The following is a 22629-nucleotide window of genomic DNA, read 5'->3' as shown; positions in this document are numbered from 1 at the left end:
TAGCATACTCTGTTTAAACTATTTGAAAAATAGCAACAATCACTTCGTTATTTTTTAATCCTAAAACTCCCTTTATCCATAAGTATGACAGACCTTTTGGCCTATTTACAAATAAAATTTGGACCAATTTGAATAAAGAGAAACAACAAGATTTTTCCAAAATGGATATCTTGGAACAAGCAGCTAAGGTTGGGGACTTATTTTTGTTGCAAATATTGATCATTTTGATTTCTTTTAGCAAATGTGGCCATTAACTTAATTGAAGTCTTAGAAGGAAAATATATTGAACTACAAGGAATCAGTTACAAATATGGAAATACACATACTATTGCTGTCTTTGGAGGTCCTAAAAGTCAAGATAAATATTTTTGTTTCCTTTTATTTTATCAATAAATATTTTAGACTTTGACATTAATGGTTCTAAGGTGTGTTAGTCCATTACGAGGAAGCCCTGCAAAGAAAAGCAGCCAGTGAAAGCATTAAAATCACATACTTGAAACTTTGTTCTAATAAGTGGTGTAAACTTTCAATTTCATGACTTCTGTGGATTCTATAATTTTTCTACACGGCCATAAAAGTAACAACGTAGGATGACCTTGTAGTAAATACATCCAAACATAGCATCAAGAGGATTGCAGAAGAAAGCGAGAGGAAAACCTTGAGGAGTAACAGATGAGTAGAACGGAACGTTGATGGCGCCCTCCACATGTCCTTTCTCAAAGTCCTCCCTCATCCTTATATAAATCCAATAAATCAAACAATAGTAAGAAAGCAAGAAGAAGAGAAATTAGAAAGAATTAGAATTTCCTCAAAAAAAGCAAAGAAAGTGAACGAAGTATTCCCCTCCCTTGGAAAGACAACAGATCAAAGAAGGCGACCGACCTCACGTCCAAGTAACGGTGACCAGAATTCAGGAGTTTCCTGGCCTCATGGGCATCGACACTCACCAGTTCTTCGACACTGCATTAATATCAACTATGAAATTAATAGAAGAGAAAAAGAGAGAGAGGAAGAAATCCAAAACTGTTTTTTTGCTAAAATCCAAAACTGTTTTCAGAAACTATAACTTACTTCCTTTGGCTTTCCATGGTGTGAAGGGCTTTGTCACCTGTCTTCACTTGGGATCCCTCTCACGCTTGTTCCCTCATATAAACGTCCAATGAAACGTCCATCTGATTTAAACTTTTATTATTAGCTATAGTACTTTGATAAATAAATTCACAGCTTTATGGATATAGTTTTCCTGTTCGGTGGCTAGATCCTCACGTTATGCAAAAAGTCTACCATAAGCCCCTCGCCACTTTTTTTTTCTTTTTGTCATCGTTGACCCAAGTTGACATGGACGTGATAGCTTCCTTTTCTTATTAAACCTACTCGGATTCTTTTAATTTGTCTCTGTCATTCGAAGGTTGGCATTGTCAGCTCAATCGAGGCGCTTCGGGAAGATTTTCCTTTTCGGAAAATGGAGGGTGCCCGGTATCACTGACAAAAAAAGTTATATAATATATAATTTATAATAAAAATATTTATAAATAAAATAGATTTTGAAATGGATTGAAATGAAAATCAAAATTATCACAATTTTTTAAAACATTTGATTTATGACTGGAGTCAAAATAATTAATTAAAATATTTATAAAAAAAATAATTAAATAGAATTTTTTTAGAAACTCAATATCTTTAAAATAAATTTGATAGAAATGAATTTGAATACCAGAAACAAGGATGGCAACACATCAGATATGGATAGAGTAGGTCATTATTCGTACCTACCCCATAGTCGCTCCAAGATGGGGTGGCGCAGATAGAGTCTCAGGTAAGATTGGACAAGGAAGGTAAAGTTAAAAAGGGCAAATTGGATGGCTTGAGCTAATAAAATTGCAAAAATTATTTTTTTTACCTATAATCAATTTTTTTTTGCCTTGGGGATAGGATTTATGAAAAGATATAGATATCTAGGTTGGGTTTGGGATGAGTTTTACCACTATCCGAACCTACATCGAATCCATTATGGGTTGGATAATACCCACCTCATTCTAGTTGGGTCGAGTCGGATATCTAATGGGATAAAATAAATTGCTATCCTTAACTGAGAGAAAAAGTAGAATTAGGTTTTGTAGGACTGGGATATTTCTATTCTCCTTAAAATGGGAATGAGTCTTTTTCAACTGAACAGCTAGTGTAAAAGTCACTCATTCCCATTTTCATTTTAAAACCCAATTCCTTCCAACCAAACATATGCTAAAATATTTGATAATATATATTTTTTTATTTTTTATAATCTCCTTGCTCGTAACTAAGGAAGAGTTTACTTGCTGTGGCATCGACCTTCATAAGGCTTCTGTTAGTGCCGTTGAATACGCAATTATTGTATTCCTTCCAGATTGGCCAAAATATCATGAAGGTTATTGTAGTCCAACCTGGAAAGGCGCCTGACATATGGAGGACATCAAATGAGTACGTATATTTTATATCCTCATGGATGATAGATAATGTTATTGAAATCCAGTCTAACAAAGCATTAACTATTTGTAGATGCGAAGACGCAAATACTTTCATTTTTGTAGTTATTTTTTGCTAATATATAAACTTTCCGTCCTTCGTAAATATAGATGCAATGAAATTTGGCTGGCTCCTGTTCCATGGTGTCGAACCACCTATCCAAATTTATTCCCTCTTTGACCAAATTGTTGGGTTGGGCATTCCCACCCTCAAAAGTTAATTATTTGAAAGTTATCCTGATAGAAGTTAATACAAGGATAACATGAGATAAAGAACTGAAGGAAGAATAAGGAAACAAATAAAGTGAATACCTCACAGAAACGTGAACAAAAACTTTGGGTTAAATCACTGGTCCTGTTCTTGTTCTCAAGAGTTGCTTGAATTGGAGAACAATCACAAAAATGGAAACTTCTCTCTAATCATAGGACAAGTGCCAAGTCTTTCTAGAGCAAGAGAACTCTCTCCATTCTTTTGTGCCTCCGTTTGATGTATTTTCTATAGAGATCTGAAAAGAGAAGGAAGAGTTTTAATTACATTGAAAGGTTTTGGGTAGTTTCCCAAACACTTAAAATTGTTCCCCCTCATTTAAAATTAGATTGAGTTAAGTCGGGTCAGTTCACCATGGTTGCCTAACCATGACTTAATTCCAACATTTCTTAGTTGCATATGATAGGTTTGACATTGCTTAACTAAATTATAAAAGTTTTCAATGTTCATCTACTCTAGAAGGCATTCATACCGGCAAATGGACCATGTGACCTACAAGTACACCTACACTTCGGTGCTTAATATTTAAGAGCTCCATTCTATTCTCCTGTTAGGGATGATATAGCAACTAAATATCTTGCTATGCCCTAGATCTATTCTGTTACTTCAATCTAAATATCTCTAATCCCTCCAGAAAGAGCTATACTTGACTCCTTTTGCCTCATCATGTATTCACAATTATGTATAAGCCAAAACAAAGATGACATAACTAGTTGATCGGTGAACATGTAAAATAAAATGATCTTCCCTTTGCCCTTATACCACATGGATTCACACCAGCTATTTTCTTATACATGTATGATAAAGCCGAATCACTCATGACCATAGGTAACATGCTAAAGTAGTGATAGTAGGTCTGCTTCTTCGTGATATAGTCAAGGTCACACATGGAGCATAGAATGATGCTAGGTTTGCCTCAAGGGTCTCGTATAATGAGCAAGTAGAGATCCATTCACTCACTTCCCTTCGTTGGTCGCCTTAACACATATGGTATGGGTCATATACTATAATGTAATCTCTCCTCTAAGAAGAGTATATCATGATATAATGGTACACTGTATAGATCTTGATTCAATCTCTACCTAGCACCTAACCAAAGTCCTCAATGTGCTCGCCATTGTTGGGTGCCAACTGAGTTCATCTAGCTTTATGCAAGTTATATAGATTGTGGAGCATCCATATTGACCTCTATATCTGTAATGTCCGGGCCCACAACCTACTAGGCCCAATAAGAAATAGGCCCAGTTAAGGGTTGGGCCCAAATTTCACTGTAGCCAGCATAATTATTATCAGGAATAAAAAAAAAAAAAAAAAACGAAGGGATAAGACCGACAGGGAGGGGTTACCGCACCCCCTGCTGGCAGCCGATGCCGGCGCGCCGGAGACAAGGGGGGCGGCGGCCAGTCCCGAAGTATGGAGGAAAGGAGAGGATGGGACCTCTCAGAGGGGGGTTTCATCCTCTAAACAAATATTTAAGCCTCTGCCGGCAACCCCAAATCACAGACTCCCTAAACTTTGAACGAGAGAGAGAGCCGAAGCCCTGGAGCCTAAGGCCAAGGAGCCCTGAAGCTCTGAGAAAGAGGGGACTACCAGGGAGGAAGCACTGCCCGACTACACCCGGCTAAAACCAGGTATGGACCCCCTGTTAATAAAATGTTAAAGCATGGAGAAACCCTCTGTGGAGGATTCTCCCCTCTGTTTCAACCATGAAACAGAGAGGAGGAGACCGGCAGAAGGGAAAAGGGTCACGGGCCGGACCCATAGACCTCGGACCGGCCTGAGAATGGCCGCGGCCCAAGACCAGGCCCGATGACCACTCGGGCCGAGCCGCCTGCAGGGCACCGCAGCCTCGGCTGCGGCTACCCTAGGGCTCGGGGGGCAGCCCCGGGCCGCCGGTCAGGCCGAGTCGGCAACCGGCGTGGCCACAAGGCCGCCAGCCCCGGACGGACCACCGCCTCCTCTCCGGCAAGAGGTGGTGGTGCCGGAGGGAAGGACCAAAGAAAAGAAAAAGAAAAAAGAAAGAAAAGAAGAAAAAGAAGAGGGGAGCCTACCGGTGTTTCGACCGTGGATCCGGCGCGGTGACCTTGGCCGCAGTCGTGGTCGCAGCATCGACGGCCGGAGGCCCTTCCTCCCCTCCCTCGGGCATGGTGAGCTCGACCGCCACCTTCCTTGGTCGCGGCGAGTTCGACCGCAGCCATGGTCGCGGTGGTGGGTTTCTTTCCCCACCATAGTGGGAACGAGGGAGCCGTCGGCTCCGACCACGGGCTCAGCCGGGGACGCCGTGGGCTCGGCCTCGGGCATCGGCCGCAGGTACCGACGGCTGTGGCTCGGCCCCTCCGGAGAGCACCTTCCTCCCTTCGCAGGAGAAGAAAGGGGGAAGGAAAAGAGGGATCGGGAGAAGGGAAGAAAGAGAGAGAGAGAGAGAGAGAGAGAGAGGAAAAGAGAGGGAGTGACCGAGAGGGGGGGAAGGCCACAGATCTAGCCGGAGGAGAGGGCCGGGAGGCATGGGCTTCGGTGGAGACGAAGGAGAAAAGAGAGGAGAGAGAGGAGAGCGGGAGATGAAGAGGCGGAAGCCTCTGGAAGGGGGGAGAAAAACCCTGATAACGGGTTCGCGGGTCGGATCCGAATCCGAACCCGCAACCCGTTAAGCCCAAAGAAAAAGAAAAAGAAAAAGAAAAAGAAAAAGAAAAAGAAAAAGAGAAAAAAAAAAGGGGAAAGGGTTTAGCCAAATTTGACTAAACCCGAGCCCAATCAAATTGGGCTAAGTCTGGACAAGCCAGACTATAAATTTAACCAAAATTAAACCCAAATTAAACTTGGGATTAAGCCTAATGACCAATTAGAAGGCCAATTAAACCATATGGACCCAATCAAGGCTCCAATATGAACACATTAGACTTGGGCTAAATTTCGGGTAGAATCCAAACAAGTAAAAGGAAATAATATGCTCATTATAATGTGATTTTAGGTGACTCAGGATCCGTCACCAGGACGTAAGAAACTTGGGAGAAAACGAATCACTGTAAGTAACCTGTCCTAATCCTGTTATGGATCATGTTATGTTATTAATGTTTCCTAAGCATTTATTTTAAGTATATATGTTTCATACATGATATGTTACAATGCATAAGTAACTTTAATGATCCCAGAAGCTATGGCTATGTATGCAACATGATGATACTGATATTATAATCATGCATGTAAGTTTATAAAGTCTTAGCTAGCCCAGAGGCACTATAATGGGCTCAAAGATGCTACTGAGAATGACTGAGCCGCCAGTGGCTGAATAGTAACTGAGCTGCCCCGCCAGTGGCTGAATAGTAACTAAGCCTGCCCCGCCAGTGGCTGAATTGGAATTGGGCCTGCCCCGCCAGTGGCTGAATAGTAACTGAGCTTGCCCCGCCAGTGGCTGAATAGTAACTGAGCTGGCCCCGCCAGTGGCCGAGTCTGACTTCGCAGTAGCATCCAAGAGTAAAAGGACCACGGCATGCCGGGGGGCACGGTTTCATATGCATATAATATGAAAATTTTGTGATTTGCACTACTGCTTTGTTTAAATTGCATACTTATTATGCCAGGATGATTATTAGATAAACATGCATGTCAGCTTCTCAAAACCCTGATTTACATGTTTAGTCTACTGGTTGATCCGGTAGGATTATGCAGGATTACTTACTGAGCCGTGTAGCTCACATCTGTTTATGTTTCATTTTCTTTCAGATCCTCACCAGTGATCGCCATCAGATATGTTTTTATTTTGTTACAGAGCTTCGTATTTTTGGAGAAGCTTATATACTTCTGTACATTTGAATAGCATAGAAGTTCTGTATTTTTGGTTTCAAACTTGAAGGTTGTACTGCAAACTTTTAATATATATATAAGGATGAATCCTTTTTTGGCTACCTGTTACCCCTGTATGAGGCTGCGTGCTACTGTGGGCGATAGTCGGCAATAGCACGGCCGTGTCACGGATCCGGATCCGGGGCGTGATATCTAGTGGTATCAGAGCCTTAGGTTAAACAATAGAATAACCATAAAATGCCTAAGGAAAAGGGTAGTTAAGAATGTCACCGTCATAGAAAATGTTATAATATGCTAGTTTATCATAACCTCACTTTAAAAATTTTTGACTGCTAGGTGATCATTAGGAAGATATGGATGACGACCGGAGACCACCCTCCCCGGAGCCCAGCGAGCGGTCAGTTTCCCCGGATACTCCACGGTCTGCAGCAGGTCAGGCAGGCCTAGCCGGAGTGTATCGGCTTATGGCGCAAGTGCTGCAACAGCAGCAGATGATGTAGTTGGCCGCTATGCCATCAGCAGACTCCTGCTATGAGAGGTTCCGCCGACTGAACCCCCCGACCTTTGAGGGTGGGTCTGACCCTATGGCGGCTGAAACATGGATCCGGGAGATAGAAAAGATGTTCCGAGCCCTCCACTTTCCTGATGAGGTGACAGTCCGGCTGGCGACCTCTGTGCTGACAGGAAACGCCGAATACTGGTGGACGGCCATGGAGACGGCTTATGCCGTTGACAGACTCACCTGGAGGGACTTTAAGAGGATGTTTTACAATCAATACTTTCCGGACTCAGTGCACCTGGCGAAGCAGAATGAGTTTTTGACACTAACCCAGACTGACCAGATGTCCGTTCTGGAGTACGCCAATAAATTTAACGAACTGGGACGATTTTGCCCCCAGTTCATGGAGGATGAGAGAAGTAAGGTGAACCGGTTTGAGCAGGAATTGAGGTACGGGATTCGGTCCCGAATATCCTCCCATTTATTCTCAAGCTACAAAGATGTACTGGACCGAGCCTTGAAGGTTGAGGCTGACCTGATACGGTCCGGGAGAGAGAGGGAGGACCTGAAGAGGACCCGGTCATCAGGAGCACCGAGTAGTGGGGCTGGAGGCAGCAAGGGGTCTGTGCCCAAGAAGAGACAGAGCAGAGGCTGCCCCACCTGTGGCGGAAACCACAGGGGTACCTGCATGAAGAAGACCGGAGCTTGTTATTCTTGCGGGCAGACAGGACACATCGCCCGCAACTGCCCTAGCCGAAAGAAGGACGAACCCGGACATACTGCACCAGAGGACCAGAGATCGAGGGGTAACCCTCGGGTTTTCGCACTGACTCGACAGGATGCCAGTGCTAGCGATCAAGTGGTGACAGGTACACTTCTGGTCAACTTGGTTCCTGCCCTCATTCTATTTGATTCTGGTTCTACGCATTCTTTCGTGTCGATTAGCTTTTCCAGACAATTACATAGCACATCTGGAAAATTAGTGGAACCATGGCATGTTGCTACACCCCTTCAGAAAACCGCAATTGTTGACACTAAATATAAAGATTGCATAATTCAGATAGGGGAAAAAGAATTAGAGACAAATCTTTTACAGCTTGACATGCAAGACTTTGATATTATCTTGGGCATGGACTGGATGTCACAGTATCACGCCCACATTGATTGTTACCACAAGAGGGTGGTATTTCGGATACCTGGGGAGCAAGAATTTTTCTTTCAGGGCGATATACCCCTTCAAGATGCTCCTACACTACACTTTATTTCTGCCTTGAAAGCTGGAAAGGCTGTGAGAAAAGGGTGTATGGCCTATCTGGCCTGTGTAATGGATACCCAGAAAGAGACCAAACTGGAAGATATTCCAGTAGTCAGAGAATATCCGGATGTCTTTCCGGAGGAATTACCAGGATTACCCCCAGACCGAGAGATCGAATTCACAATCGACCTCGCACCAGGAGAGGGGCCAGTCTCTAAGGCTCCTTACCGGATGGCCCCTGCTGAGTTAAGGAAATTGAAGGTACAACTACAAGAACTCCTGGATAAAAAGTTCATCCAGCCCAGTGCGTCGCCATGGGGAGCTCCTGTCCTATTTGTGAAAAAGAAAGACGGGAGTATGCGGCTATGCATCGATTACCGGGAATTGAACAAGATAACCATAAAGAACAAATATCCCCTACCTCGGATCGATGACCTGTTTGATCAGCTGCAAGGCGCCCAAGTCTTCTCCAAGATAGATTTGAGGTCAGGCTACCATCAGCTGAAGATCAAATCTGAGGATGTGCCAAAAACTGCATTTCGAACCAGGTATGGGCATTATGAATTTCTGGTTATGCCTTTTGGACTGACCAATGCCCCGGCTGCATTTATGGACTTGATGAACAGAGTCTTTAAACAATATTTGGATCAGTTCGTGATAGTTTTTATCGATGACATTTTGATATACTCAAAGAGCCGGAAGGAACATGAAGACCATTTGAGGGTGGTGCTACAAATCCTTCGAGAGAAGAGGCTGTACGCCAAGCTGAACAAATGTGAGTTCTGGCTGGACAGTGTGGCATTCCTCGGCCATATAATCTCCAAGGAAGGAGTGTCAGTGGACCCCAAGAAGATAGAAGCGGTGGTGGATTGGCCTCGTCCCACCAACGCCAAGGAAATAAGAAGCTTTTTGGGATTAGCCGGGTATTACCGGCGATTTGCGGAAGGGTTCTCCAAAATAGCTACCCCCTTGACCCAGTTGACTAAGAAACGGGCCAAGTTTATCTGGGACGGCAAGTGTGAGAGGAGCTTCCAGGAGCTTAAACAAAGGTTAGTTTCTGCCCCAATTTTGACATTACCGTCCTTAACTGGAGAATTTACCATCTACAGTGATGCTTCCAAGAACGGGCTAGGCTGTGTGCTGATGCAAGATGGCAAGGTGGTAGCCTATGCCTCGAGACAGCTGAAACCCTATGAACAGAACTACCCGACACATGACCTAGAGTTGGCCGCAGTAGTGTTCGCCTTGAAACTTTGGAGACATTATTTGTATGGCGAACACTGTGATGTGTACACCGACCACAAGAGCCTGAAGTATATATTCACCCAGAAGGAATTGAATATGAGGCAAAGAAGGTGGTTGGAACTCTTGAAGGATTATGACCTGAGTATTAAATACCACCCAAGAAAGGCCAACGTGGTGGCGGATGCCCTAAGCAGAAAGTCAGTTATAAGCTCCGCCGCTTTACTCACCACTCAACCACAGATTCAGAAGGATCTCGATAAAATGCAGGTTGAGGTGGTTACCCAAACTACAAAAATTTTGCTGGCCGCCTTGAGTATACAACCAACCTTGATCGATAGAATCAAGGTTGCCCAGCAGTCTGATGAGCACATTTGCCAGCTCAAGGATGAAGTGGAGAAAGGGTTGCGACCCGAACTCCAAATGCACCCAGATGGCACTCTAAGGTTTGGCCACCGACTGTGTGTACCGGCAAATGTTGACCTAAAAAGGAAAATCATGGAAGAAGCCCACCAATCCCGTTTCTCCATTCATCCAGGCAGTACTAAAATGTACCGGGACCTTCGGGAACATTACTGGTGGAAGGGGATGAAGAGAGAAATAGCTGAGTTTGTGGCCCGATGCTTGACCTGTCAGCTAGTAAAAGCAGAGCACCAGAGGCCAGCAGGGTTGCTGGAATCAATAGAAATTCCTGAATGGAAGTGGGAGCACATCACGATGGATTTTGTTACAGGACTCCCCAAAACGGTGAGAAAGAATGATGCAGTGTGGGTGATTGTTGATCGCCTTACAAAATCAGCTCATTTTCTGCCATTCAGAATTGGTACTCCTTTAGACAAGCTGGCCCAATTATACATCGATGAGATTGTACGCCTGCACGGAGTACCAGTGAGTATCATTTCTGATCGTGACCCCCGATTCGTGTCCAGATTCTGGGAAAGCTTTCAGAAGGCCATGGGTACCGGACTGAGGCTCAGTACAGCATACCACCCCCAGACTGACGGCCAGTCAGAGCGGACAATCCAAACTCTGGAAGACATGCTGAGGGCTTGCACTGTGGACCTAGGTGGAAACTGGGATAGTCACATACCACTGGTGGAATTTGCTTATAACAATAGCTACCATTCCAGTATCCAGATGGCCCCATACGAAGCTCTCTATGGGAGAAGATGCCGATCCCCCTTACACTGGGATGATGTCGGGGAACGGAAAATGCTAGGCCCCGAACTGGCCCAGCACACCAGAGACAAGGTACTACTAATTAAGCAAAGGCTTCAGGCTGCCCAGGATAGACAGAAAAGATGGGCTGACAGAGGAAGAAGGGCCTTGGAATTTTTGGAGGGGAACTTTGTCTTCCTAAAAATTTCACCATCAAAGGGTATTACCCGATTCGGAAGACACGGCAAATTAAGTCCTCGCTACATTGGCCCATTTGAGGTTCTTGCTAGAATAGGCAAAGTTGCCTACAAATTGGCCCTACCTTCAGAGCTATCAGGCGTACACAACGTCTTTCACGTCTCTTTGTTACGGAGGTACGTTCCGGGTCCCAGCCATGTGGTACCACATGAGCCTCTGCAATTAAATAAAGATTTAACCTATGAGGAGGCTCCCCTGCGCATCATAGACAGAAAAGAGCAAATTCTCCGAAGGCGCACCATTCCCTACGTTAAAGTCCAGTGGACCAACCACACTGAAAGGGAAGCTACTTGGGAATTGGAGGAAGAGATGCGACAACGCTACCCTCAGCTCTTCGAGAACCGAGGTATGTTTAATTTCGAGGACGAAATTTATTTAAGGGGGGAAGGATGTAATGTCCGGGCCCACAACCTACTAGGCCCAATAAGAAATAGGCCCAGTTAAGGGTTGGGCCCAAATTTCACTGTAGCCAGCATAATTATTATCAGGAATAAAAAAAAAACGAAGGGATAAGACCGACAGGGAGGGGTTACCGCACACCCTGCTGGCAGCCGATGCCAGCGCGTCGGAGACAAGGGGGGGCGGCGGCCAGTCCCGAAGTATGGAGGAAAGGAGAGGATGGGACCTCTCAGAGGGGGGTTTCATCCTCTAAACAAATATTTAAGCCTCTGCCGGCAACCCCAAATCACAGACTCCCTAAACTTTGAACGAGAGAGAGAGCCGAAGCCCTGGAGCCTAAGGCCAAGGAGCCCTGAAGCTCTGAGAAAGGGGGGACTACCAGGGAGGAAGCACTGCCCGACTACACCCGGCTAAAACCAGGTATGGACCCCCTGTTAATAAAATGTTAAAGCATGGAGAAACCCTCTGTGGAGGATTCTCCCCTCTGTTTCAACCATGAAACAGAGAGGAGGAGACCGGCAGAAGGGAAAAGGGTCACGGGCCGGACCCATAGACCTCGGACCGGCCTGAGAATGGCCGCGGCCCAAGACCAGGCCCGATGACCACTCGGGCCGAGCCGCCTGCAGGGCACCGCAGCCTCGGCTGCGGCTACCCTAGGGCTCGGGGGGCAGCCCCGGGCCGCCGGTCAGGCCGAGTCGGCAACCGGCGTGGCCACAAGGCCGCCAGCCCCGGACGGACCACCGCCTCCTCTCCGGCAAGAGGTGGTGGTGCCGGAGGGAAGGACCAAAGAAAAGAAAAAGAAAAAAGAAAGAAAAGAAGAAAAAGAAGAGGGGAGCCTACCGGTGTTTCGACCGTGGATCCGGCGCGGTGACCTTGGCCGCAGTCGTGGTCGCAGCATCGACGGCCGGAGGCCCTTCCTCCCCTCCCTCGGGCACGGTGAGCTCGACCGCCACCTTCCTTGGTCGCGGCGAGTTCGACCGCAGCCATGGTCGCGGTGGTGGGTTTCTTTTCCCACCTTAGTGGGAACGAGGGAGCCGTCGGCTCCGACCACGGGCTCAGCCTGGGATGCCGTGGGCTCGGCCTCGGGCATCGGCCGCAGGTACCGCCGGCCGTGGCTCGGCCCCTCCGGAGAGCACCTTCCTCCCTTCGCAGGAGAAGAAAGGGGGAAGGAAAAGAGGGATCGGGAGAAGGGAAGAAAGAAAGAGAGAGAGAGAGAGAGAGGAAAAGAGAGGGAGTGACCGAGAGGGGGGGAAGGCCACAGATCTAGCCGGAGGAGAGGGCCGGGAGGCATGGGCTTCGGTGGAGACGAAGGAGAAAAGAGAGGAGAGAGAGGAGAGCGGGAGATGAAGAGGCGGAAGCCTCTGGAAGGGGAGAGAAAAACCCTGATAACGGGTTCGCGGGTCGGATCCGAATCCGAACCCGCAACCCGTTAAGCCCAAAGAAAAAGAAAAAGAAAAAGAAAAAGAAAAAGAGAAAAAAAAAAGGGAAAGGGTTTAGCCAAATTTGACTAAACCCGAGCCCAATCAAATTGGGCTAAGTTTGGACAAGCCAGACTATAAATTTAACCAAAATTAAACCCAAATTAAACTTGGGATTAAGCCTAATGACCAATTAGAAGGCCAATTAAACCATATGGACCCAATCAAGGCTCCAATATGAACACATTAGACTTGGGCTAAATTTCGGGTAGAATCCAAACAAGTAAAAGGAAATAATATGCTCATTATAATGTGATTTTAGGTGACTCAGGATCCGTCACCAGGACGTAAGAAACTTGGGAGAAAACGAATCACTGTAAGTAACCTGTCCTAATCCTGTTATGGATCATGTTATGTTATTAATGTTTCCTAAGCATTTATTTTAAGTATATATGTTTCATACATGATATGTTACAATGCATAAGTAACTTTAATGATCCCAGAAGCTATGGCTATGTATGCAACATGATGATACTGATATTATAATCATGCATGTAAGTTTATAAAGTCTTAGCTAGCCCAGAGGCACTATAATGGGCTCAAAGATGCTACTGCGAATGACTGAGCCGCCAGTGGCTGAATAGTAACTGAGCTGCCCCGCCAGTGGCTGAATAGTAACTGAGCTGCCCCGCCAGTGGCTGAATTGGAATTGGGCCTGCCCCGCCAGTGGCTGAATAGTAACTGAGCTTGCCCTGCCAGTGGCTGAATAGTAACTGAGCTGGCCCCGCCAGTGGCCGAGTCTGACTTCGCAGTAGCATCCGAGAGTAAAAGGACCACGGCATGCCGGGGGGCACGGTTTCATATGCATATAATATGAAAATTTTGTGATTTGCACTACTGCTTTGTTTAAATTGCATACTTATTATGCCAGGATGATTATTAGATAAACATGCATGTCAGCTTCTCAAAATCCTGATTTACATGTTTAGTCTACTAGTTGATCCGGTAGGATTATGCAGGATTACTTACTGAGTCGTGTAGCTCACATCTGTTTATGTTTCGTTTTCTTTCAGATCCTCACCAGTGATCGCCATCAGATATATTTTTATTTTGTTACAGAGCTTCGTATTTTTGGAGAAGCTTATATACTTCTGTACATTTGAATAGCATAGAAGTTCTGTATTTTTGGTTTCAAACTTGAAGGTTGTACTGCAAACTTTTAATATATATATAAGGATGAATCCTTTTTTGGCTACCTGTTACCCCTGTATGAGGCTGCGTGCTACTGTGGGCGATAGTCGGCAATAGCACGGCCGTGTCACGGATCCGGATCCGGGGCGTGACAATATCATCATTACTAAGACCTCATCTTGATCAATTATCAAAATAACTTCTCAGTTAAGCTATGTAACCTCGAATAGTGCATTTGCTTAAACTGTCTCATCACTACTTATTCCTTAAGTACTAGAAGTAAGCACCCATATGAGAGGGCCAATCTTAACCTACCCGACATACCTTTCATATTATGCATTAAGTGTATGTGTTTGTGCTAATTCTTTCATACATTGTTTCATTCAAAGACATTATCAATAAATAAACATCATTGATTAATTAGAGACATGAATACAATGTATAATTATTACAATAATCCTATAGCAAAACAAATATTGGAACAGTATACAGTATAACATATATTAGGCATCCAACAGCATTGGAGTAGGAAATTCTCATCATTTGTCTCTCTTATTCTAGAGTTTTAGGACACATTCTAAAGAGTAGACCTTCGTATTTTACTATAGGAATGTATATGGGTTCCATATTAAATCACTTGAGGTCTTTCCTAATATAAGGCTCTTGTGACTGTTCAAAGGTTCTCCTTAAACAATCCTTCTAGATCTTAACTCTGAGTATATAAGCAGCCTCATCCATATCTTTCATCTCAAAATTTAAAGATAGCCACTCTTTGATGATGACAATAAACTATTCCTATCCAATAAAATATTATCAATATAGAATGATAGGACCATAAAACTATCTTTTGATCATTTGACATACTTGTAGTAGTCTTCATTGATCATCATAAACTTATAAGTTATTATAGCTCAATAGAATCACAGAATACTACTATGTGGATGATTATTTCAGGCAGCAGATAGATTTTTGAAGCTTGTAATCTTTGCATTTCTATCCTTTCGTACAAAACCTATTGGTTGTTCCATATAGGTTTCTTTATTGAGTTCTCCATTAAGAAATGTTGCCTTAACATCCATCTAGTGAAACTCTAGGTCAAGATATGTAACAACACTACAAAAAAATACATATTCAGCGACTAAGATTCTAGTCGCCGAATAACCATATTTAGTCGCCGAAACCTTTTCATGACTAGCATACCCTTCGTCGCCGAACCCTAGTTACTAAAAGGTTTTGGCGACCAATATTGTGTGGTCACCTAAGGTACACCAACAATGACCAACATTTGGTTGCCGAAGAAAATTTTCAGTGACCGAATTTGTTGTCGCAAATTTCAACGCCGACCAAATAGTTGGTCGTGGAATGTTTGTCTTCCGCTACCAAAAAAATGGTCACTGAATATCTATCTTCCCCCACCAATAGTTTGGTCGCAGAATGTATTGGAATGCATTAGCAACAAACATTTTGTTGGTGGCAGAAAGTATTAACCTGTATTTAATTAACAATTCAAATTATAAGCTTAATATTTATTTTTGGGTCGTTCCAAATCCTGTACAACCAACACAGCCTATCCAATATCCATATTGCACAATACATTTGCTCATCCAAATAGAAATATACACAATGTTATTCATTCATTATAAATATCATCATCTATAAGTCTAAAGTCAAGCATACCTATTAATACCATACATCACAATGTTTCATCCATACCATATGTTAAGGTGATAATTATCACCAAATACATCAAAATGTAAATTAAAAATTCCAAAATATTTGATCTTGCTATTCATCCAAACAACCATCATGTAGACAAAAATATTCTTATATCAAAAACTGGATTCTGCTTGTAGACAACTCCACCATGATCATCTGAACAAAAACTATCCATGTACCAAAAACTAGATTTCACATTCTCATAACTCCACCATGTATCTGAGAAAGCAAAAAAGAATACACAATCAATAACCATATGTGAAAATAATAAACTAAAATTCAAGTATAAGTTCACAATGCCATTTCGCTTAATTTGGTCAAAATCTCTAAATAACCTACGTAATATAAATGAGAATACATACCAATGAGTATTTGTACCACCAGTTGAATACATGGCCCCATCATGATGGATAGATGACTTGTGGATTTGAGTCTTTTCCTTTAAGAACTCTGTCACCAAACTTGTAAGATGTGCAATTTGCTTCTGTTCTTCCTCTCGCGCTTTTCTTTCCTCCTCACGCTCTCTCCTCTCCTACTCCAATTGCCTCCGCATCTCCTCACGCTCCATCTCACGCTGGTAAGCTTCAGGAGGAATAGCTAGGATAAGGCCTATGGAGGTAAACCTTACTATTGGAGAAAAATTTTTCTCATAATCTATACACTCCTAAAGGATATAGCTCTTTGACACTAGGTGAGCCTTATACCTCTTAATGGATACATCTACCTTGTGCTTAATCTTGGGAACCCATTTCTTACCGATTGCTTTGCATTTAGGTGGCAGAAGACCAAGTTCCAGACATAATTTGTTCTCATTGACTATGTTTCATCTTTTATTGCTTTCTTCTATTCTTCCTTAGCTGGCATGAGAGAGCCTCTTTTACTATTTTAGGCTCATCATTATCTTGCGGAGCAATTATAAAAGTTTCTCTCTCAATCTCAAAAAATGATGATAAGGAAAACTTCTATGGCTGCCTCTACACAACTAAGGCTCCTAAGATATTAATCTACTTGATGGTATGTAGCTCCCACTTGGAGAAGGTTGAGGCATTTTCTTATGTAAATCAACTAACTGATTTGGTATCCCATTATCATCAGGATGTTCCCTCTTGTATAGAAGAACATCCTTATCAACCTCAACCCTACTATGAAAGTCATTTTTTAAGAATGTGACATCTTGAGATTCAAGTTTAGTCACATTTTCATCTACCTACTCACTTAATGAACACATACTAATTAGAGTGTTATGAGTATCTGATAAAGATGCTTCTTTCCTCTAGGATCCAACTTTCCAAATTTATGAGAAGGATCGTAAACATGGGAACCGACTTCCAAGGTCATAATTTGCTTAAATCAGGCTTCCTATATATCTATGGTACATAAGGTTTGGAAGTGACTGATTTGGAGGGCACATAATTAGGTACATAGGCAGCACTCAATAAGGCATCACCCTAATATGATATTGGTAGGTTAGATTGCACCATCATGGACTTCACCATTCCAATAGGGTTCTATTCCTTCTTCTTTAACACTATTTTGTTATGGAATTTCAGGAATGGTCAATTCTCGGACACTATAGAGCCCTTTAATTATTTTTCAACCAAACTTATATATCATCTACATCAGTCTAATGCTTTTAACTTATAGGAGATCAGATAAATATGACCAAATCGTGTGTAATCATATATAAATATGATGAAATATGAGGCTCTATATCTCACCCTCATATTCATTAGACCACAAAAGTTAGAATGAACCACTTGCAATGGCATTTTAGCTCTAGTTTCTTTACTGAATGGTTTCGTAGTAGTTTTTCCTGCTAGAAAAGATTCACAAGTAGGCAGGTCAATTTTAGCGAGTTAGCCAAAAAGGTTTTCTCTAGCTAGTCTATTCATTCTTTGCTATCCAATATGACTTAGTCTAGCATGCCAAACTTTTGCATCTACATTCACATTACTAGAAGATGCCACTAGTGGAAAACAATTATCATGATAACAATTAACCATATCATTGTTAATATTCAACATCATGAAACCATCCAATAGACAACCAGAACCAAAATAATCTATTCCCAAACAAACATCAACACAATTATCATGGATATCTAATCTATAGTCAAGGCCTAAAAGGACTTGCATAGAGATCAAACTTCATTAAATTTTCGCGCATAGAGGACATCATGTAGGAATAGGGTTCGACCACCATGCAACTTCAACTTGCAAGTGCGAATATCCTTAAGTTCTACTCTAGAGTTTTTCTCTATTTATATCCATCTCGTTCCAGGTCGAGTTCGATGATACTCCATAAATGCTTCTCAGTTTCTAGCTACATGGTCTGTGGCTCCTGAGTATACTATCTACATAGTATGAGATTCAGTGAGAAATACACAGCTAGAAATGTAAATATAATTGGAAGGAGAGGAGTGGGGTAATACCTTCTTCAAGTTAGGACATTCACGACCGAAGTGACCTAGCTTGCCACAATCGTAGTAGCTCATCTTGGTCTTGTCTTTCTTACAATTGTGCTTAACCCTTTTGTTGGTTGGTCTTGGCCTTCTTGGGTGCTGGCCCAGTTCCCTTTCTGTTCTTCAAATGCTTGCAATCCCTCTGGTGATTGAAGCTCCAAACTTCGCTCATGTTAGATTCAGCAACATAAAAGATTTAGTTGCCTTCAAATGCTTATCTTCTAGCTCTAAGTGACAGCATTATCATCAAAAATCTTGATATTTTCATTATGTGCCATATTAACCTTTAGGTGTTTCCAACTATCAAGTAGGGATTGGATTACAGCCTGCGCTGGTTGTTCATCTATTAGAGTATGACTTGCCGACTTTAATTCCTTTATCATGTTTGACATATCTCTTAGATGCTACCTCATAGTATAACTTTCACATTTTTTATAGGTGTTAAACTTGATAGTCAGTCTCCTTAGCTTAGTGGCAAAGGTATCTCTAAACTTTATCTTTCACGGCTGCCCATATTTTCTAAGCCATAAGATACTCCTCAAACTCACATATAAGATCATCTTGCATACTGCTTAGCAATGTAATGTGAGCAATATTGTTCTCTTTTTTCCAAACTTGCTAAGCCTCTAGATTCTTCTTTTGTTAAGCAGAGTTCTATGCTTAGGTTCAGCCATGGTGTGGTTAAGGATCTCTAGGACATCTTGATCTTCAAGGATGTACTAAACTTTTCGGTGCCATATGTCAAAGTTGTCACCATTCAGTTTTTCACTCTTGTTCAAATCAAACTATAATATTCTTAGAAGTTGAAGTCATGGTTAATGGTAACTACAAAGAGACATAAGTACGGAACATTAGCACTACAACAACATAATTGTTTTGCAACAAAAAAGAACTAAATTAATGATAATCTAACGTAAGTCACAAAATTGAAAATTTTCTATGCTCCTAGTCATCATTTATGATGCAAATATCTAATTATCATAAACTTAGTCCAATTTGCGTAAAACTTCAGTTCTAGGTGAGCATTCCTTTGAATCCTACTAACCTCATAACTCCCATTGAAAATAAGACTCCAAGGTGTGTTACTATAATTGCATAATTTCATCTTGAATAGTAAATTAAATGCATATAAACGTATTCCAATACTCAATATGTGTGTGTGTGCACGCATGCATATACAAGGTAACATGCCTTTAACATTTTCAAAAATATACAATAATGCAATATATACCTGTAAACAAAACACGAGAATTAGCAAATTAACTTTGCTAAACACTAGATTTTTATGATCAGCCTTACTGTTATGATGTCTTCTTCAATTTTTGTATTCTCTTTTATTGCATATTTGTGTTACTCTTTCTTTACGACGAAATCTGGATCCCACCCTATTTAGCCAAAAGCCTTTGTCGCTGTTTTGAAAATCCAAATGCCTATTGCTACGAAGTTTTGGGAACATTGATAGACTATAGTTTGCCTTAAGCTTGTTAGTACTCGACGCTTCTCCTCTAGCTCAATTTCATATATAACATCTATCAAAAGTTTGATGTCATCCTTATGTCTTTTAGCGAGCTTTACTGTATCCCAAGACTCTAGCAGGGAGTTAATCAAGCTGTGAATTTTTTCTTTTTTGGTGAGAATGATATTCCCATCTCTAAGGTCAAAAATCATATCCCACAGTATCCATATATGTTGACTCACAATACATTTTGCATTCATCTTATAGGTCACGAAGTCAGATACCATGACCATTATCACTACATGTTCATAAATAAATAGGGTAAAACCACATATATATTTTTTATTCATTTTTAATAGTTCATACCAATCTATCATAACAGCAGTATCGGACATAAAATCAGAAAGTTTTTAAAACAAAGAACATATTAATCCCATCTTCCTACAGTTTTCTATGAACCTATAATAAAAAATGCAAGAAAGATATACTTGAAAAATAAAAGGGGTGAGAGAACCCCTCAACCTTCCAAGAAGAGGATGGCGCACCAGCCATGTGCGCCAACTACATAAAACGACGCACTAGCCAAGTGCTGGAGCCCTTGTCGCAATCTTTTCCCGCTTCACACGCTTTCACTTATACAGATATAATTTAGTCAACGTCGCACATGATTGAGCCACGTGCGACCTTTTTTTTTTTTATGTTCGGCAGGCAGATAAATTACGATGCCGAAAAGAGAGTAGGGTCGATCCATGCTCAGACTGTCCTTGAGGTTCGTGATGGAGCGGGTCTGTGCTGAGGCTACAGAGATTATTCATATAGAGTCAGCCCATAGACTTTTGACAGCTTGGGACATATGGAGCCCCCACATTGCTTCGGCAGCTCCATATAGAGTATTCTTTACCTGAAAACCCTCACTCTCGAGCTTCCTCAAGGTCAATTTTGATGGCTCTGTCTTGAATGGTAGCAGGAGGAGAGGGGCCGAATTCGTTGTTAGGGGCCCGAGTTCTGATGGGTGGCAGCAGGGGGCTGTCAGATTTTTGTTACTTTGGTTTCAGGGGCAGAGTTGCGAGTGGCCTGGATGGGCCTGTCCTACGCGTGGCGGGTGCTCCGGGCAAGCTCGGTTTTTCTGGAGGGTGACTCAGCCACGCTGATTATATGAGCTGGATCCGTAGGGGCCCGAGTAGTCATGGAGGTGTTCATCTCTTGCTTTGCGACATTTGGATGATGGTGAAGGAGGGTGTTACATTACAGGCTGTGCATGTATATCGTGAGGCCAATGGGGCGGCCAACTGGGTGACAACGTATGTAGCGAGTCTTTCAGAAGGTATCCTATGGGCTGGGAAGAGAGAGATGCCCGGAACACTTGGGACTTTTTGTATTATGATTCTATAAAGTGTATTCGTACCGTGAGGTATAAAATGCCCGCTTTAGAGTGACCAAGAAAAAAGAAGAAAAAAAGAAGAGGAGGAAGAAGAAGAAGAGTAGGGTGGCAAAGATACGATATTCGGGTCAATATTTATTCTTCTCTTCCTCGTAACCAGCCCCGAAGAGGAGAGTACGAAAGGAAGAAGCACTGTGATGGCGAGCACCACTTCCACATCTTCCTCCAACGATGAGTTTGCTATCATTCTCGAGTTTATTCTCGGTTTTGAAAGCCACAGAACCAGGAAATAACTAAAATACAGCTCTAATACCAATGAAGGAAGAATAAGGGACCAAGAAAAGTACATACCCTGTAGAAGCATGAAGGAAAACTTTGGGTTGAATCACCGATTTCATTCTTGCTCTCAGTGATTGCCCAGATTGGAGAGCAAACATAAGAATGGAAAGCCCTCTGTAATCGCAGCTCAAATGCCGTGTCTTTGTAGACCTATGGAGGACTCTCTCTCTCTAATTCCTTTCTACATAGATCCAGAAAGAGGACGAAGAGTTTTAATTACATAGAACGATTTAGATGGTTTCCAAATTCCAAACCATCCAAAAATGTTCCCACTCATTTAAACTAGCTTGGGTTAAGTCGGGTCAGCCCACCACCAACCGCGACCCAATTCCAACGAGAACTTATCCCAGATGCTATCCCACTTCCAAACCAGACTTTGCTATGTTCACCCTAGAATCTTCACGAGGTTCCATATTGCACTGAGACTGGATATAACTGGTCTTGAGGACCCCGAAAACTTCTCGGTGGCAGCAATATGTGACGATGCCAGTGAGTCAAGTGACCCTCTTATTAGCTTCTTAAGTTCTATGCTCATTTTATCCTCATCCGTTGCTTTGGGAATTGGCTGATTAATTTCTTATATCCACACCACCAACTTATTCTAGTTCCAGTTTTGATGCCAGATAAAGAGGGAATAAAATGTGGATAAAGGCATACTCTCAGCACACGTCATCTTTGCATGTACATGCGTTATACCAGACACCTCCATGATCTCTCTATCTAGCTTCTATTCATTGTCCATATTTATTATTTTGCTATAGTAATATTTTTACTAATATATGATTGCTTCAACGAACAAGCACATGAATGTAAACTTTTGTTTAAGTACGATGGGTATAGCTTTGTTTTTCTGTGAAAGGAGCCGTAAGATTTGACTTTGGACAGTTCATTCAACATTTAAAAAACAGCATTAACTAGCTATTTAAGGCAAAGAAAGTTCCCACCCAGGAGTTAAAAAATTATATAGCCTCTCACAATTAAAGCCCTTACCTCTCCATAGTTTGACACTCAAGGAAACCAACTTTAAATAATTAAGTCAGAATTAATTTGATAATAGTTTAGTGTCTTTAGTTTTCTTGAGTAATATAGTGGCAATATGGCATCACTTTGAACTCTGGACCTTCTCCAAAAGTAAGCCTTTAGAGAAAGGATACCAACCAAGTGTGCTAATAACTATCCTGACGATGATTTAGGCCCCATTTGGAAGAGTTGTTGGTAGTAAAGCTTTTGCAAATAGAGCTTTCTGAAATAGTACTTTTATAAAAAGCTATTTGCTGTTTGGTAAC

The 22629-nt window shown here is 42.3% G+C and overlaps 2 long non-coding RNA genes across 2 annotated transcripts; both read right to left on the bottom strand.

The window, feature by feature from the left end:
- Window positions 1-656: 656 nt before the first annotated feature.
- LOC120106522 lies at window positions 657-1188 on the bottom strand. Its single transcript, XR_005508652.1, has 3 exons — window positions 1072-1188; window positions 883-960; window positions 657-734 (listed from the first exon to the last, which is right to left on the bottom strand). It is a non-coding gene; the product is annotated as an uncharacterized LOC120106522 (long non-coding RNA).
- A 14435-nt stretch (window positions 1189-15623) lies between these two features.
- LOC113460988 lies at window positions 15624-16265 on the bottom strand. The gene is made up of 2 exons (XR_003382836.2): window positions 16069-16265; window positions 15624-15925 (listed from the first exon to the last, which is right to left on the bottom strand). It is a non-coding gene; the product is annotated as an uncharacterized LOC113460988 (long non-coding RNA).
- Between the last annotated feature and the right edge of the window lie 6364 nt (window positions 16266-22629).

This window comes from Phoenix dactylifera, unplaced genomic scaffold, assembly GCF_009389715.1.
Source record: "Phoenix dactylifera cultivar Barhee BC4 unplaced genomic scaffold, palm_55x_up_171113_PBpolish2nd_filt_p 000555F, whole genome shotgun sequence".
NCBI classification, from domain to species: Eukaryota; Viridiplantae; Streptophyta; class Magnoliopsida; order Arecales; family Arecaceae; genus Phoenix; species Phoenix dactylifera.
The sequence above is the reverse complement of the archived record's forward strand: the minus strand, read 5'-3'. Positions and strand labels throughout refer to the sequence as shown.